Here is a 16,931-nt window from a genome sequence, read left to right as displayed (position 1 = left end):
TCCCCTCTGAAGCTCTCATTGCTTTGTTACACAGCCTTGGATTTATACTACTTTTGCCTCTTTGCTGTGATGAAGGTTTTTTTTTAAATTCTTTTACTCACAGGTGTGTTATATTCTTTTCTATATTCCACCACTGAACTTGACCGTTTCATGGATTTAATCTTTCCCTGAGGTTTGCTTTGGCTTTTCTAATGTGTTGTATGGGCTAACAGCCTTCATCAGGGTCAGTTCTCTACTTTGTAGGCTGACTCACAGATATTTTTCACCTATATGAAATCTTGTTTTTGAAGTTGTGTTCAGCTAGCTGAGAAAGGACAGATATTAAAATGGCAACTAATGATACACTGAGAATAATTAGACGTTGGTCCTCAAAAATCCAGGTATTCTGTAAAATAGTGGTGGTGAGGTGAAGTCTAGAAGAGACAGTAGAAATCAGTGGACTCCAGGCATATCGCCTCCTAATAAGTACCTGCTTGGAAAGGCTACAGAGAATGTGCCTTGGGAGAGAGTTCAGATGAAACAAAAACGGAGAAAACTCTGGGAAATGAGGCTGAATATGTAGGGGACTTGGCTGGGTATGGAGCCATAGTTCTAGAATGCACAATGGTCAGATTTGAGGTTTAAAGGTAAGAAGGAACAAGGAAATTCAGAATGTTATGGGAAGAAAAGTGTGGTAACATAAACAGCTCAGGAGTCTTACACATTTGGTATTGACTGTTGAAAATAAAGTGTTTNTTTGTAAAAAAAAAAAAGGTGTTTGGTAAATTTTGTGTCAGTTTTTGTTGAAAGTAGTAAGTGCTAGCCCTAGTGGTAATCTTGATTACTTTTTACTCCTTACNATTAGCTTTGGTTAATCATTAAAAATGACATTCTCATCAAGTAAATTATGTAGATCAACGTAACTAGAGCAAGTCAGTCACCACAGTCCCAACATTATAGTTTTTAATATTACTTTTTATTGAAGTATAGTTGACATATAATGTTATATTAGTTTCACGTGTTACAACATAGCGATTCAACAATTCTGTACATGACTCACTGCTCACCATGATAAGTGTAGTCACCATCTGTCATCATACAACGTTATGACAATATTATTTTTTTTTCTTAGTTTATTGTCAAGTTGGTTTCCATACAACACCCTGTGCTCATCCCCACAAGTGCCCTCCTCCATGCCCATCACCCCTCTTTCCCCTCCCCCTACCCCCATCAGCCCTCAGTTTGTTCTCAGCATTCAAGAATCTCTCATGGTTTGCCTCCCTTTCTCTCCCCAACTGTTTTTCCCCTTCTCCTCCCCCACGGTCTTCTGTTAAGTTCCTCCTAATCCACCTATATGTGCAAACATATGGTATCTGTCCTTCTTGACTTATTTCGCTCAGCATAACACCCTCAAGGTCCAACCATGTTGCTACACATGGACAGATTTCATTGTTTCTCATTGCCATGTAGTATTCCACTGTATAGATAAACCACATCTTCTTGATCCATTTGTCAAGTTGATGGACACTTAAGCTCTTTCCAGTTTTGGCTATTGTTGAGAGCACTGCTATGAACACTGGGGTACATGTGCCCCTATGCATCAGCACTCCTGTATCCCTTGGGTAAATTCCTAGCAGTGCTATTGCTGGGTCATAGGGGAGTTCTATTGTTAATTTTTTGAGGAACCTCCACACTGTTTTCCAGAGGGGCTGCACCAGTTTACATTCCCACCAACAGTGTAGGAGGGTGCCCGTTTCTCCACATCCTCGCCAGCATCTAGAGTCTCTTGATTGGTTTATTTTAGCCACTCTGACTGGCATGAGGTGGTATCTCAGTGTGGTTTTGATTTGTATTTCCCTGATGATGAGGGATGCTGAGCATCATTTCATGTGTCTGTTGGCCGTCTGGATGTCCTCTTTGGAGAAGTGTCTGTTCATGTCTTCTGTCGATTTCTTCATTGGATTATTTGTTTTTCGGGTGTGGAGTTTGGGGAGTTCCTTATAGATTTTGGATACTAGCCCTTTATCTGATATGTCATTTGCAACTATCTTTTCCCATTCCGTCGGTAGCCTATTAGTTTTATGGATTGTTTCCTTGCCATGCAGAAGCTTTTTATCTTGATGAGGTCCCAATAGTCATTTTTGCTCTTGATTCCCTTGCCTTTGGGGATGTGTCAAGTAAGAAATTGCTGTGGTTGAGGTCAAGGAGGTTGTTTCCTGCTTTCTCCTCTAGGGTTTTGATGGTTTCCTGTCTCACATTCAGTTCCTTTATCCATTTTGAGTTTATTTTTGTATATGGTGTGAGAAGATGATCTAGTTTCATTCTTCTGCATGTTGCTGTCCAGTTCTCCCAGCACCATTTGTTAAAGAGGCTGTCTTTTTTCCATTGGATACTCTTTCCCACTTTGTCAAAGATTAGTTGGCCATACATTTGTGGATCCAATTCTGAGTTCTCTCTTCTATTCCATTGGTCTATGTGTGTTATGACAATATTATGGACAATATTCCCTATGCTGTGCTTTTCACCTCCATAACTTACTGATTTTATTTCCTAGCTCACTTTTATTACCTGTTCTCAGTTGTCATTTATTAACATATTAATCTTTTTAAAAAATACAAAAGAAGCTTGATTATTTGCTTTGGAGGCCTAATCTGTCATAGAGTCCAGGAAAAGGAAAATTCACAACATGGTTTAATCCAAATTAATAGTGGCATTTGAAAAAATCATGTTAAGACAGATGATTCACTTGTCAGCCATTGGCTATTTCTCACAGTTGCTCTATGGGAACTTTTTTGGATATGGTGGCTGGGAGCAGAAAGACTTCCAGTGCTCATAGGCTTCCTGGAAAAATATCATCTCAATATCACCTCTTAACATATTGGCAATATTTTGGAAGACAGTGCAGAAAATTTCAATGTCATGTGTTGTCAAATTTTATATAAAATTCAGTTGTCCAAGGCTTTAATTTAATTAACGATAATGAGGATATTCAGTTAGTTCCTTTGGACTTGAAGTCAAGTCAACCTACAGATTTAAACATCCTTTGAAACAGCATTAACTATTTTATTTTACCTTAAACACTGTTTTCAACAAATTGAGCAATATTAATCGGGAATAGGTGACTTCCTTATATTACAAGTATTTAAAAGTGGAAGTTTGCATCTTTAATCCCCATCACCTATTTTGCCTGTCATTCCCCCATCCAGCCTCCCACACAACTGCTACTCTCATCTGTGTGTTGAAGAATCTGTTTGTTCATTTGTTTTGTTTTTTATATTTCAAATGTAAGTCAAATCATATGGTATTCGTCTTTCTCTGACTGACTTATTTCATTTAGCATAATGAAATATTTTAGCTCCATCCATGTTGTCACAAATGGCAAGATTTCATTCTTATGGTTGAGTGATATATTTTTATGTAACTTGTGATCAAATTAATATTACCTATTTCCTTTGTCTTGAAAATATAGCACATACGTATACCTTTATTTAAAAGGCAAATATGAAGGGGCGCCCGGGTGGCTCAGTCGGTTGAGCATCCAACTTTGGCTCAGGTCATGATTTTGCAGCTCATGGGTTTGAGCACCACTTTGAGCTCTGTGCTGACAGCTCAGAGCCTGGAGCCTGCTTCAGATTCTGTGTATCTCTTGCCCCCTGCCTGTCCCCTGCTTGCACGCTGTCTCCTCTGCTTTTCTCTCTCTCAAAAATAAATAAACATTAAAAAATAAAAACAAAAGACAAATGTGAACATCCTTAAAAGGATTTAGCAAATAACATATTTATAATTTGATTTTCTAATAAAGGAAGAAAAATTGGCTCTATATTTGGTGGCAGCGGGGAACCCTTAGACCTTGGCATTTCTTCAACCAGGCTTTTGTCTTTGGCCTCAGTTATAAAGCCTAGGGCCTTCTGCACTGATCTGGTAGACATGTTCTGATCTAGGAGCAGAACAGGATTGCTGGTTGTGATGACATGACTTCTAGGGCTACTTGGAGGTGTATCAGTACCTTCAGTAAATATAGTACTTACTCCTAGATTGGCTTAAAGCATGTGCAGTAGGGTTGGTGTTTCCAGATGATTTTTAAATGGGTTTCTAATGGTTCTATGGTGCTTTGACTGAGGTAACTTACTGGCAGTAGACAGAACAGTAATGGATGGGACTATTTGACTTAGAAGAGAGCAGTTGCTCTAATTTAATATAAAGATAGGAGCCTAGTTTCCCAAAACACTCTCCAGCCAGGAAGGGCTTTTCATTTCTAATTATGGAAACAAGTATTTGTCTGACTTCTTTGGAAGCGATTGTCTGAAGCCACCTTTCAGAATTGCAGAGACAGGTCTGTTCTTCACAGATACACAAAGTTGAGTCAGAGCCCTTTTACCTCGCTGAGTTCACTGCCCATAGTCCAGACCACCTTCCATGGGCTTCCTGTCCTTCCTCATGGTGTTCATTCTCCTTGAGGTATGACAGGGACGCATGGCTATCACCTGCTCCTGTAGCACCTTTATGTGAGCCAGGAAAATGCACCACCTCTTCTGCATGCATGCTGCTCCTCACCAGGTGTATGGTTTGCTGAGTGGGGTTGTAGGCTGGATTTCAGCTCCTGTCCAGTCCCCCTTCAAACTGGGGAGTTTGCTGTGGTCTGCACACACGGAGGCTAGGGGTTGGGGAGCAGCAGCCTGGTATCTATTCAGATTCAGGAGCTTTAATGTCTGTATGGATGTATATTTATCTTCATTAACTTGTTACCCAAATGGCTTTTGCTACAAGTGCTAAATGTCCTTGAGATTTCAGCTAGAACCAGGAGTACTGGTGGGAACACAAGGGAGAAGTGGGCTCACCCTCTGCTCAACTTCCATTTAGTCCCTTTAGATTCCAGCTGTCTGATTATCAAAGCATCATCTTAGACCAAGAGACTCCTAATTCATCTTGACACCCCAATTTTTTGTCCAAATTTGTATTTCTACAGGGCAGTGTGAGAAGCCTACCATGCCCATTTCTGGAGCGGGGCCACCAAAGAGAAGTGCCTGGAAAGCTTTGTGGGAAGTCGTTGCCTTTGGGAAGCTACTATCCATTCCAGTCCACAGCCACGTGTCTGGTGGTGGGCCTGGGGCTGTTGTTGGGTCAGCTTGTGAGTAGTGTAGAGGAGAGCAAGGACCTACCAGGCACCTTTGTCTCTGTCCATTACCACATATGAATGCTGAGACCTTCAGAGAGTAATGGCCATTAATTGGATTCCATCTTCCAAATCTCATGCAAGTTTTTGGCCACCTCTAACTTGGAACCCTAACGGGATTCTGGGGAACATAGTCCAGTTTAACGAAGTTAACATAGCAATATCCAGCACACACCATCCAAATTGAGATGCCAAGGTCCCCTCTCATCCCTTCCCTGTTGGTAGCACCACCCCACCACTCACAGTCATTATTTTTGACTGACTTCTGCACCATAGATTTGAATTACATTTGCTTGTGATTGTTATATAAATGGAATCATGCAATATGATCTTTTTTTGTGTCTGCCTTCTTTGCTCCCCACTGATCTATGAGTTCATCAGTATTGCTGCCTGTTGCAGGAGTTCATCCATTTTTGCTGTTGCATAGTATTCGATTATATGAATGTAACTGCTACTTATTTCTCTTTTTGCTAGTTTTGGTCATTTGGGTTGTTTCCATTTGGGAATTTTATGAATAAACCTGGTATAAACATTCTTGTATTGGGGCGCCTGGGTGGCTCAGTCGGTTAAGCAGCCGACTTCAGCTCAGGTCATGATCTCATGGTTCACGGGTTTGAGCCCCACATCGGGCTCTGTGCTGACGGCTAGTTCAGAGCCTGGAGCCTGGTTCAGATTCTGTGTCTCCCTCTCTCTCTGACCCTCCCCTGCTCACGCTGTCTCTATCTCTCTCTCCAAAATAAATAAAACATTTAAAAAATTTTTAAAAAACCACATTCTTGTATTTATCTTTTGGTCAACATAGAATTTATTTCTTTTGGATGTATCCCCAAGAGTATAATTTCTGAGCTTTATGGTTAAATGTATCTGTAGCTTCAAGAACTACTGTTGAACAGTTTTCCAAAGTGGTTGTCCCAGTTTGCACTGTTGAGTGGCTGAGAGTTCCAATTGCTCCATATACTTGACTATCCCTGATATTATCAGTCTTTACTTTTAGTCATTCTAGTGGGTGTGTAACAGTATCTCATTGTGGTTTTGAGTATGTATTCAGATGCTTTTGGGCAATTTGGATATCTTTCATGAAGTACCTGGTCGTATCTTTTGCCCATTCTTCACTGGGTGTCTGTATCTTTCTTATTGGTTTGTATAAATCCTTCAAAAATTCTGGATATGAGACTTTTTCTCAGTTACAAATAGCTGTTTGGTATTAAGGAGACATGTTCCTTCTGAAGCAGGGAACAGATGGGGGTTCAAGTGCCTTTGAAGAGGAAAGCCTTTGGAAGAAATTAGTTATATATTGCTCTTCTCTCAGGGAATTAATACAGTGCAGAATTGGAAGTTAGCAATTAACTTCCAGGCACCCCATCTACTGCTTTTTAAAAGTACAAGTTATGTTGAGCACTCAAAGAACATACTCACAAACCAAAATGTAATTCATTCCATAAAGATTTGAATGTTTATTGTGGACCTGATTCTTCTAAAAGCTAAGGATAGAAACCTGGCTATGGGGGCACCTGGGTTGGTTTAGCGTCCAAACCTTGATTTTGGTTCAGGTCATGATCTCACAATTTGTGAGACTGAGCCCCATATCGGGCTCTTTGCTGACAGAGAGGAATCTGCTTGGGATCCTCTCTCTCTGCCCCTCCCCCACTCATGCTTGCTCTCTAAATAAATAAATAAATAAACTTAAAAAAAAAAGTGCTGGAACCTCTCAAATCCAGTGGCTTTAAAAAAATAAATAAAAATTTTAAAAGAATCCACCTTGAGGCAGGATCTACATCTAGGAGATCTAAACGTGTTATAGGAATTTGTTGACTGTTATAGGAATCTAGGTAGAGATAGGGAACTTCAAGGCAATGAATTGGAAAAGGAAGGGATATATGGAAGACATATTTAGGATGACCAAATGGGAATGTATCTTGTACTGTTCTGCATTCCCTGCACAGAATAGTCCCCATCTCCCTTTTTTTTCTGGAAGTGAGGCAGATGTGGAGGCAGACACCTGGAATTCTGGCTTCGGCAGATGGCAGTTTTATAGTAGGGTTGCAGTTCAGGTGGAGGGACAACATAGAAAGAGAAGATGAAGAGTTCTGTTTTGAGTACCTTAGTTGGAGGTAACCTGACATATTCTGATGGAGGTGTCCAGGAGGGAGTTACAAAGATGGTACAGAATGAAATAAAAGGGCAAAGGTCCAAAGACAGAATCCTGGGTCCTCTTTGTATCTGTCAGCATGGCAGAAGTCAGAGGAGCATCCCGAGAGATACCAGGGGAGGAGAGTGTAGTTGTATAATCCTTTGTCTCTTGCTGGATTGGCTTTCTGGTTGCTCTTCATGGAGTCACACTTTCTCTTGGGCTATTCCATCTCCAAGCCAGGCTGTCCGTAGGAGAGCACACACATCCTCAGGTACGGAAGGGGGAGTATGGTAAAATGCGTTCAGGCTACAGTATTCATTTCTGAGCAATTCAGCTATGTACTGGGAAGTTGTAGACCTTTAGTCTTCTAACCTTTTCTAGTTTTCTGACTCCACTGTGCCTTCATTGCTTTCTTTTGTTTTTATTCTGCACATGAAGAAAAATTGACAGCTCAGAGCCTGGAACCTGCTTCTGATTCTGTGTCTCCCTCTCTCTCTGCCCCTCCCCTGCTTACGCTCTGTCTCTCAAAAAGGAATAATCATTAAAAAAAAATTAAAAATGGTTAGAGCATTTTTTGCATAAATTTCATTTCTTTTGTTTGATCGGTGATTCGGAAAATTATGGGGTTTGGGATCCACGACCCATTGCTTTACACTGCTTTTGAAAGCACACAGCTGTCAGGAAGAAGTGATAGTGTCTGCCTCAAGATTTAACGGAAATGTGTTTAATTCCTTTGCTCTAGCACTCAAAGTCTGTCCTGATGATGAGAGATTTGTGCATTAGTGCTACTGAGACATTGTTGGGGCTGCCAGGAGATGTACACAGATGAAGGGATTCTTCATTTTAGTTTGGGAAGCATTATTCTCAGTATTAGTTACTTCTTAAAAAAAATTTGTGTTAAATTTCCAGGTCTCCAAGCCAGGCCCAGCCAAGTGCTTTTCAGGCAGGATGGCTGTGACTTCCTCTCTGTGGCTTGCTCAGAGTTCCTTTCATGTTGCTGAATTGGCAGCAACAGCAAATGGATACCAACCTCTTTCTTCATATCCATCAGCCTCTTAAACCTGACTAAACGAGAATCATCTTCAGGTTTGGGAGTTATTAAAAACTAACCCCCTCTGAAGTGATAGAAATGTTCTGAAATGGGATTTAGTGGTGATAGTTGCATAGCTTGGTAAGTTTACTAAAAATCATTGAACTGTACACTTACAACAGGTGAATCTTAGTGTATGTAAGTTATACCTTACCAGAGCTGTCTAGAAAAATGCCCCCTCCAGTCCTGAGCACTATACCATTTCTCCTGCCTAAGTGTTATTCCTTTGGGGCAGCCAGAGCCCTGCTCGATGTCCTTATGGCTCTTGGCCAAGTCCTGCAGGGCTTTGTCAAGAGTTTGGAGAAAAAAAAAAAAAAAAAAGAGTTTGGCTCAGGTGTGGATATCACCTGGCTCCTCTCCACTTACTCTACTTAGTGCATCCAGCACCTAACCTGCCTGGGCTACCTACCAGGAATAAGCCCAGCCCGTTTCTATTTCCTTTGAGAGGCTAAAAGGTGAGAAGCTCAGACTCTCTAGGGCCCAGGGGCCAGTTACTGAGTTTGTGGTTTATTCTGATCTGATGTCTCTCATTTTCCCTTGCTGTTGGGCCATTTTATTGCTCTGTTAACACCTGGGTTACAGGATAAGCAGGGTATTTCAGTGAAACTATAATCTTGCAGTATGACCACTTCTCAACAGTTCCATTTGAAAGTTCAGTGGGAGAGAAGGTTACGTAATGATTCCAGTTGTCTGTGTATTCTCTGACCTCGTTATCCTCTTCTGCTTTCTTTCTCAGATTGTCTAGATGATTGCAAATGAGGTACACACTTTCCCTGCCTTCACCCTGAATGCCACTCTACCCAGTTGGATGGCGGTAATATGAAACAAATTTGGTTCACTCTCTGATTATTACTAGCTTTCTCTTCAGGAGCCATAAGCTTCATGATGGCAATGATCTTGTCCACCTTCATTCTTGTGGGTCAGCACTTGTCACACACTAGGTTGTTAAAAACCAAATTTGCTGTTACTACAGGAATTAAGGCTTTAATATAAACAAATGTGTTAAATTGTCCCATGGGAGGTAGGCAGTCCACACACAAAAAGAGACCCCCCTTTTTTTTTTCATCCTAGTGTGAAACTCAACTGAATTCCTACTACCCTCACACTGTACTTGGAGGTGGTCTGGGTCTTCTGGGTATATGTCTTCTGAAATAGAAGATTGCTTAATTAAGGGGCTTTTAACACAAAGTCTTTATGTCTGTAATGTCCAGTGTTTGGATCAAGTATGTATTTAAGTTTAACAGAATATTCGCTTGTTTTCTCTCCCAAAGTGAATGATATTTCTAAAGGTGATATACTCAGTACTCAAAAGGGGAACCCGAGAGGGTGAGGTGAGCCTGCATCAGCTTATAATGCTTGGTATTGAGTGGTCCTGACTCATGGCTACAGGCATAGAAGTCTTCCAGTTTGTGAAAGGGCAGATAGCATCCTTTGGTTGCCTTCCTCTTAAGGGTGGCTTCCCCTGTGCTGCACCTGCCTAAGCCAAATGGTGAGCAGGTCAAGCAGTAAGTAACACTTTGTAATATCCCCTAGGGAGCGTTTGGGTTCTCTCAGATTTTAGATTTCAGTCCATGGAACAAGCCAAAGCGTTCACCTTTTGTGTATGCTGGAGCCAGCAGGTCAATTAAGGGTAGTCCTACATCTATAATAAATTAGGCAAGGGTTTTAGAAAATCAGGTGGCTGGCAAGGAACAGTTAGTAACCTGAAACTGCTACTGCTGAACCAAAGAATGATGCCTGGTGGCAGCACTGGGCCTCTTGGCCTGGTAGGCAGTTTCGGACACGGGTGATGGGGAATATAGCTTTTAGGTCCTTTGGAGGCTATACCACCTAAACTCATTGGCACTGAAATAAGTAAAGATTAATTAGTCTTCTGTAGAAAAACTTTGGTAGGTTGCTGGCTTTGAGCCCAGAGTACTTGGAGTTTTGGAGCCCAAAAGTCGCATGGCAGTTGATTGCTGATGATTGGTCTTTGGGAGAAAAGAAACTAATGTTTTGGCAGTACTTCAGCACCCCCTTGGACAGGGTGGGAGTCGTCCCCAGGGCAGAGGATGGCGTAAGTAGGGAGAACTGTGGGCTGTACACTTTCAAGAGCCTGCCAGAGCATAGGTTGGGGAATTTGTAATATTCCTTAAACATAAAAAAGGAAAGCTTACCCTTTCTTTGGATGTTTCATTTCTAACCAAATGGACTCTTTACCATGTGAAGGAGTTAGAGATGTAGCTGTGCGAGTGATCATCTGACGTCAGAGCTCAACAAGTGTCAGAGTGGACTGAGGCCAACAGGTCAGAGTTGGCCTTCAACATTTGATGCAGAGAAAACTTCTGTTTAAAAAAAAAAAAAAAGAAGAAGGAGGAGGAGGAGGAGGAAAGAAAACTTCTGTTTTGCTGGGGAAATTATGCCTAAGTCCCCCCAACCCTTTGAAACTAATTCGGAAGAGAACGTATATTCTATAGGGCTGGTTTAAGTCTCAGAGAGAGGAACCCTTTTGCACTGCTGGTGGGAATGCAAACTGGTGCAGCCAGTTTCTCTTTTTGAGGTTTTGAGTGGAGGTTTCTCTTTTTGAGGAAAATTTTTAAATTTTTTATTAGAAATAGAACTACCCTGTTACCCAGCAATTGCACTACTGTGTATTATCCAAAGGATACAGGTGTGCTGTTTCAAAGGGATACATACACCCCAATGTTTATAACAACACTATTGACAATAGCCAAAGTATGGAAAGAGCCCAAATATCCATCGACTGATGAGTGGATAAAGAAGATACACACATAGCAACATGGATGGAACTTGAGGGTGTTATGCTGAACGAAATAAGTCAGGCAGAGAAGGACAGATACCATATGTTTGCACGTATAGGAGGATTAGGAGGAACTTAACAGATGACCGTGGGGGAGGAGAAGTGGAAAAATAGTTGGGGAGAGGGAGGGAGGCAAACCATGAAAGACTCTTGAATGCCGAGAACAAACTGAGGGCTGATGGGGGTGGAGGGAGGGGAAGGGGGGTGATGGGATTGGAGGAGGGCACTTGTTGGGGATGAGCACTGGGTGTTGTATGGAAACCAACTTGACAATAAACTATTTAAAAAAAAAAGATACACACACACTGGGGTATTACTCGGCTATCAAAAAGAATAAAATCTTGCCATTTGCAACAATGTGGATGGAACTAGAGTGTATTATGCTAAGTGAGATTAGTCAGAGAAAGATATCATATGACTTCATTCATATGTGGAATTTAAGATACAAAACAGATGAACATAGGGGAAGGGAAGCAAAAATAATATAAAAACAGAGAGGAGGACAAACGAATAAGAAACTCTTAACTATGAGAACAAACAGGGTTGCTGGAGGGGTTGTGGAAAGGGTCATGGGCTAAATGGGCAACGGGCATGAAGGTGGACACTTGCTGGGATGAGCACTGGGTGTCATATGTAGGGGATGAATCACTGGATTCTACTCCTGAAATCATTATTCCGCTGTATACTAACTAATTTGAATGTAAAAAAAATTAAAAAAAGATTAGCCCTCTCTGTTTATTTCTGCTTTGGAGAGAACAACTGAAGTTTTTTCCTTGAAAATGGTTGGAAAAAACCATAGCCTTGGAGCCAGGTAGCCCCACCCCTTTCTGTGGCCTGGAGCCAAGACAGGCCTAGTCGATTCACTTGGAGTCAGGTGGAGAGGGCACATCTACCTTGCTGGAGTATGAAGACCTTTTTCCTTTGTTAGCTGCCAGCCTCCTGAAACAGCTTCATCTTACCACTCCTGTATTATGGCCCGTCTTCGCAGAAGAGTGGATACTTTATTTGCTTTGTCTCTCCCTTCTTTCCCCTTTCCTGTCTTAAAGAACCCTATAGGGCATCTGCTGACTTTTTTAAATTAAAAGAAAAATTTTAACGTTTATTTATTATTGAGAGACAGAGAGAGACAGAGCATGAGCATGGGAGGGGCAGAGAAAGGGGAAGACACAGAATCCGAAGCAGGTTCCAGGCTCCGAGCTGTCAGCACAGAGCCCGACATGGGGCTCGAACTCACAAACCATGAGATCATGACCTGAGCCAAGTTGGACGTTCCACTGACTGAGCCACCCAGGCGCCCCAACTGTTTTTTCTTTAGACTCTAACTTTGGAAGCTTAAAAAAAAAAAATCACAATTCCTGTGACTTAGGGATCTTTTAGTATCTGAAAAAGGTAAATATCCTGGGATGTGCATTGAAAGCAGATGTCCTTTTTATAATCAGGAACTGTCCAGAAATGCTTTAGGGAACTCAGCTTTGGCTACTTTCTAGTCCTTCTCTTCTACCCTAAATCAATAAGTTAATAACAATCTAATTGTCATACAAATACCTTTTCTCCTTTTCTGTGTTTCTGTGACATTAAACATTGTGTCCTAAGTAGGCCTCTCATTTGCCTTTTTCCTTCTTTCCTAGCACCTGCTTTTCCACTAGCGTGTGTACTAAGTACGAGTAGAGAAATGAATTATTCTTCCTATGAACTTAGTATTACAGGAGTAATGGATAGAAAGACATGGACATAATTCCAGAACTGTTGGTAACTGTTGAAAGGGAAGTATGTACCAAGGTGAGAAGGGGAAGTGATTAACTTTGGCAGGGGGTTTGGATAGATAGGGTCATTTCAGTGTAGTCTGGAATGATGAATAGGAGTTTCAAGTGGACAGTGAGGAGGAAGGATGTATTAGGCAAAGGAAAATGACATGAACAGAGTTGAAGAGGTTCGTAAGAGTGTGATATATCCCAATAACTGCAGGTGTGACTGAAGAAAACAGCTTGTGCTTGGAAGGGTAGGAAATAAGGCTGGTGCTAGATCTTGATGGACCTTTTGAACCTTGCTGATGGTTTGGATTATTTCCTAAAGACAATGGAGGGCTGGCTATGACATTAGAGGCAAAGAATCATATTTGCCCTTAAACAAGAACACTCTGGCACTCATGCAAGATGGATTGGAGGGGATTTAAGATTAAAAGGCTACTGTAAATAGTCCAAGGTAGAAATCGTGGGTGCTTTCACCAAGATAATTAGGTAGGGAAATGAACTCTATAAATAGAGGACCCAGAGAGTTAGAATCCATGGGACTTTGCTTCTGGTTGATTGGATTGAGAGGCGAAGACAGAGAAAGGTCTGAAATGGCCTCAAATTTCCATTTGGTCAGTGGATGATTGTGGCATTTGAGTATACAAGAGAGTGTGAATTGGGGGAACGAGAACAGAAGTTTTGGACTCCTCAGTCTGAGGTAATATGGGATGTCTAAGTAAAGATATTTAATAACATTTGGACCTCAGGAGCAAAGTCACAAAAGAGAAAAGTTTAAGGGTCATCCAGTTTTATGAAAGAGAGGAGCAGGTGAAGTCACTGGAGCCATTTGGGAGAGCTGAGCAACAATGAGAATAGTAGTAGGAGAGGCAGGAGACAGAGCCAAGGGAGGGGCAGTTTCTAGAAAGAGCTACTGAGAGGGAACAAGTAAGATAAGGATTGAAGTATCTGAGCCTTTCACAGTTAGGAAGCCGTTGTCGACCTCTGTGGAGTGATGGAGACAGAAGCCAGGGATTGGAGAGGGAAATGAAAAGATGGACAGAGGAATCACAAAGAAGTCATGAAGTGGTGACAGAAGAGTAGACTGCTCTTTCAGAAAGCTCAATTATGAAAGCAAAAGTGAGAGGTTGGTTGAAGGGCATACAGATTAAGTGGTGTGTGTGTGTGTGTGTGTGTGTGTGTGTATGAGTGAGTGAGAGAGAGAGAGAGAGACATGTTTAAGATGGGAGAGACTCCAGCATATTGGCAGGCTGAAGGAGAAGAAATAAGTTGGTAGTATGGTGGTAATGGTTTACAACACATGAATGTACTTAATGCCACCAAACTGTATACTTAGGAATGGTTAAAATGGGGGTGGGGGGAGATGTATGCTAGTAGATAGAGCTAGATTCAGAGGACAACCCAAGGGATGGGCTGGACAGCCTCTGGCTGGTGGAACTCTTCTCTGCGACACGGAAGCAGGATGGTGAGGGCATCCTTTGCTCTCTTCTTGACCATGTGAAAGGCCGAGGGCATTGGGAGTGGAAGGGAAGGATGGCATAGGGGACCTGAGAACACAGAGCCAGTGTGGGTTCCGTGAAAGAATTGTTAGGCAGGATCGAGGCCCCACCTGTGGTTGGACGTGATGGTGCGACGTAGCCACATCAGTCTGCACAGCTGACTTTTTTTTCTCTCCAGCAGTTCCCAAGAGTTGTTTTTGTCCCATCCTCATTCCACTTCTAAAGCTGGTATTTCAAGTATCTAGCTATGTGTCTTTATTTGCCTCCCTACCTCTCCACCTAATCTCTGGGCAACCTTATCGGAAGCTGGTGAATAGTGAAATGCACAATAACCCTTTGGCTCCCCTTTGTTATCCTGTCTTGAATGAAGAAGTGCTGGCTTTTCAGACACCCTGGGCCTAAGACAGGTTTGTGGTTTTCTGATATGGATTTTAAAAATACACGCATAACTTGGATTTAGAACTATTATGGGTCCTTCACTTACCCTCTAGGGAAGTGGACTGGGGGCTGTTGTATATAGCATTTCATGACACTGATACCGCTCTTCTTTTCTAGAAACCAGTTTCTTTTCATAGGGGGCAGTTACTTTGAATCTATTTGGCTGTTGAAAACAAAGCTGCCTCCAGGTCTTGGCTCCTGTCCTGTCCTCTGGTGCTGGCAAGACAGGTCCTCAGCCGGGTGCATGGCCTGCTGGGCAGAGCACATATAAGGCAGGCCCAGGGCAAGTAGTGGTCATGGAGTAGGAGCAGATAATCCAGAGGACCAGAGCATAGAAACCATCTGGATTTGCCTTGTGGGATTCTCTGATCCCTGTGTGTGTATTCCTACTCCCAACCTGATGGCACTTGCATAAAGACACTCAATCCATTTTCATTTGATATAACGTCTGTGTCAAATCCTAACAGAGTTCCTCCTCAATCCCCAGATGTCTGGGCAGGCTGGAGAAGTTTATTTACCTATCCAGTTATTCATTCAAGAGATAATTTTTGTATGCATGCTCTGAACTGGGCACTGCCCCAGGCACAATAACACACCAGTGAATAAATTGGCAAAAATCCTTACCCTGATAGAGCTTACCTTCTAGAGAGGAAGATAGACAGTGAATAAATAACATTTATAGTATGTCAAGTTATGCTTCGGGGAAAACTAAGGAGAGAGGATAAGCAGGGTAGGAAGTCAGTTTTAAATAATCTGGTCAGGGAAGGCCACACTAAAAACATGACATTTGGATAAATCCCCAAGGGTAGTGAGAGAGTAAATTGCGTTCATGTCAGCTCCCATTAGAATGCTTCTCTCCTTGGAGGCAGTTTTTCCCCCTCCGTTCACTGTATTGTTCCTAGAGATTAGAGAAGTACTCAGCATATAATAGATGCTCAGTAGTGTTTGAATACATGAGTGATCTGAGGCAAGAGTATTTTAGACAAAGGGAGCAACTAATGCAAAGGCTGAGGTGTATGTCTGGTGTGTCTGAGGAACAGCAAAGAGGCTAGTCTGGCTGAGGGGAAGTGCAAGCTGGGTTAGCAGTAGACGATAGGAGAAGGTAAGGTAAGATCTTGTAGGACTCCCTGAGACCATTTTAGAGGTCCATGAGATCAAAACTACTTTCACAATAATACAAAGATGATGTTCTTTGCCTTTTCCACTCTTGTAGACTCATGAATGTACAGTGGAGTTTTCTAGAGGCTACATGATATGTGTGTGTTGCAACAGATGGAATGCAGAAAGCAGATCTGAGAATCCAGCTGTCTTCATAAACCAGACATTAAGGAGATTTACAAAAATGTAAAATATCACTCTTCTCACTAAATTTTTGTTTTGGAAAATATTTGGTTTTGTTTTTTAAAAAATATGTTAATTATGTTGCAATATAGTGGATTACTATTTTGAAATGAGCTAATACTAGAATTTTTTCTGTTTTAATCTCCAGTATATTAAATGTGGGTAGATCTTTGGGCCCTCAATATTTTTAAGAGTATAAAGGAATCCTGAGACCAAAATTTTGTGAAACACTGTTATAAGGCCTTGTGCCCCGTTGTAAAAATGTTTCTTCTTTGCTAAGATGGGAGCCACAGCCATGGATCTGGCTGAGTCAAACAAGATGAAATTCAGTGAATGTAGTTAAAACGTCATGATGGATCTTGAAAAGAAAGTACGTTAATACAAGGTGAGGGAGACATATTTTAGAAACAGCACACCAGTAATAAAAAGACTTTGGAGTTGTACTGTACACTACGTGTCAACAGTTTAGGGTACATTTCAGTCAAGCTCTTTACTTTTTTAGTTTGGCCCACATGCTGGAGGAGATAGACAATAAGCAAATAAATCATATACTGTATCAAGTGATAACAAATGCAAGAGGCAAATTAAAGCAAGGTGAGGGGGATAAAGGGTGATAGGACACTGGTGTTCTTTCATGTATGTGGTCAGGAAAGGTTTGTCTAATAAGGTGGTAATTGAGCAAAGATCTGACGAAAGTAAGGAAGAAGCCATGTAGCCTTCTGGGTGGAGATC

At 41.7% G+C, this 16,931-nt stretch overlaps 1 protein-coding gene across 5 annotated transcripts in view; it reads left to right on the top strand.

Annotated features, from left to right (window-relative positions):
• The window catches only part of MICAL3 (microtubule associated monooxygenase, calponin and LIM domain containing 3), a 267,770-nt gene that overhangs the window by 114,738 nt on the left and 136,101 nt on the right, over positions 1-16,931 (top strand). The window lies entirely within an intron of this gene.

Source organism: Crocuta crocuta, unplaced genomic scaffold, assembly GCF_008692635.1.
Source record: "Crocuta crocuta isolate KB4526 unplaced genomic scaffold, BGI_CrCroc_1.0 scaffold72, whole genome shotgun sequence".
Classification (NCBI taxonomy): Eukaryota; Metazoa; Chordata; class Mammalia; order Carnivora; family Hyaenidae; genus Crocuta; species Crocuta crocuta.
This window is presented reverse-complemented; position numbering and strand designations above follow the sequence as displayed.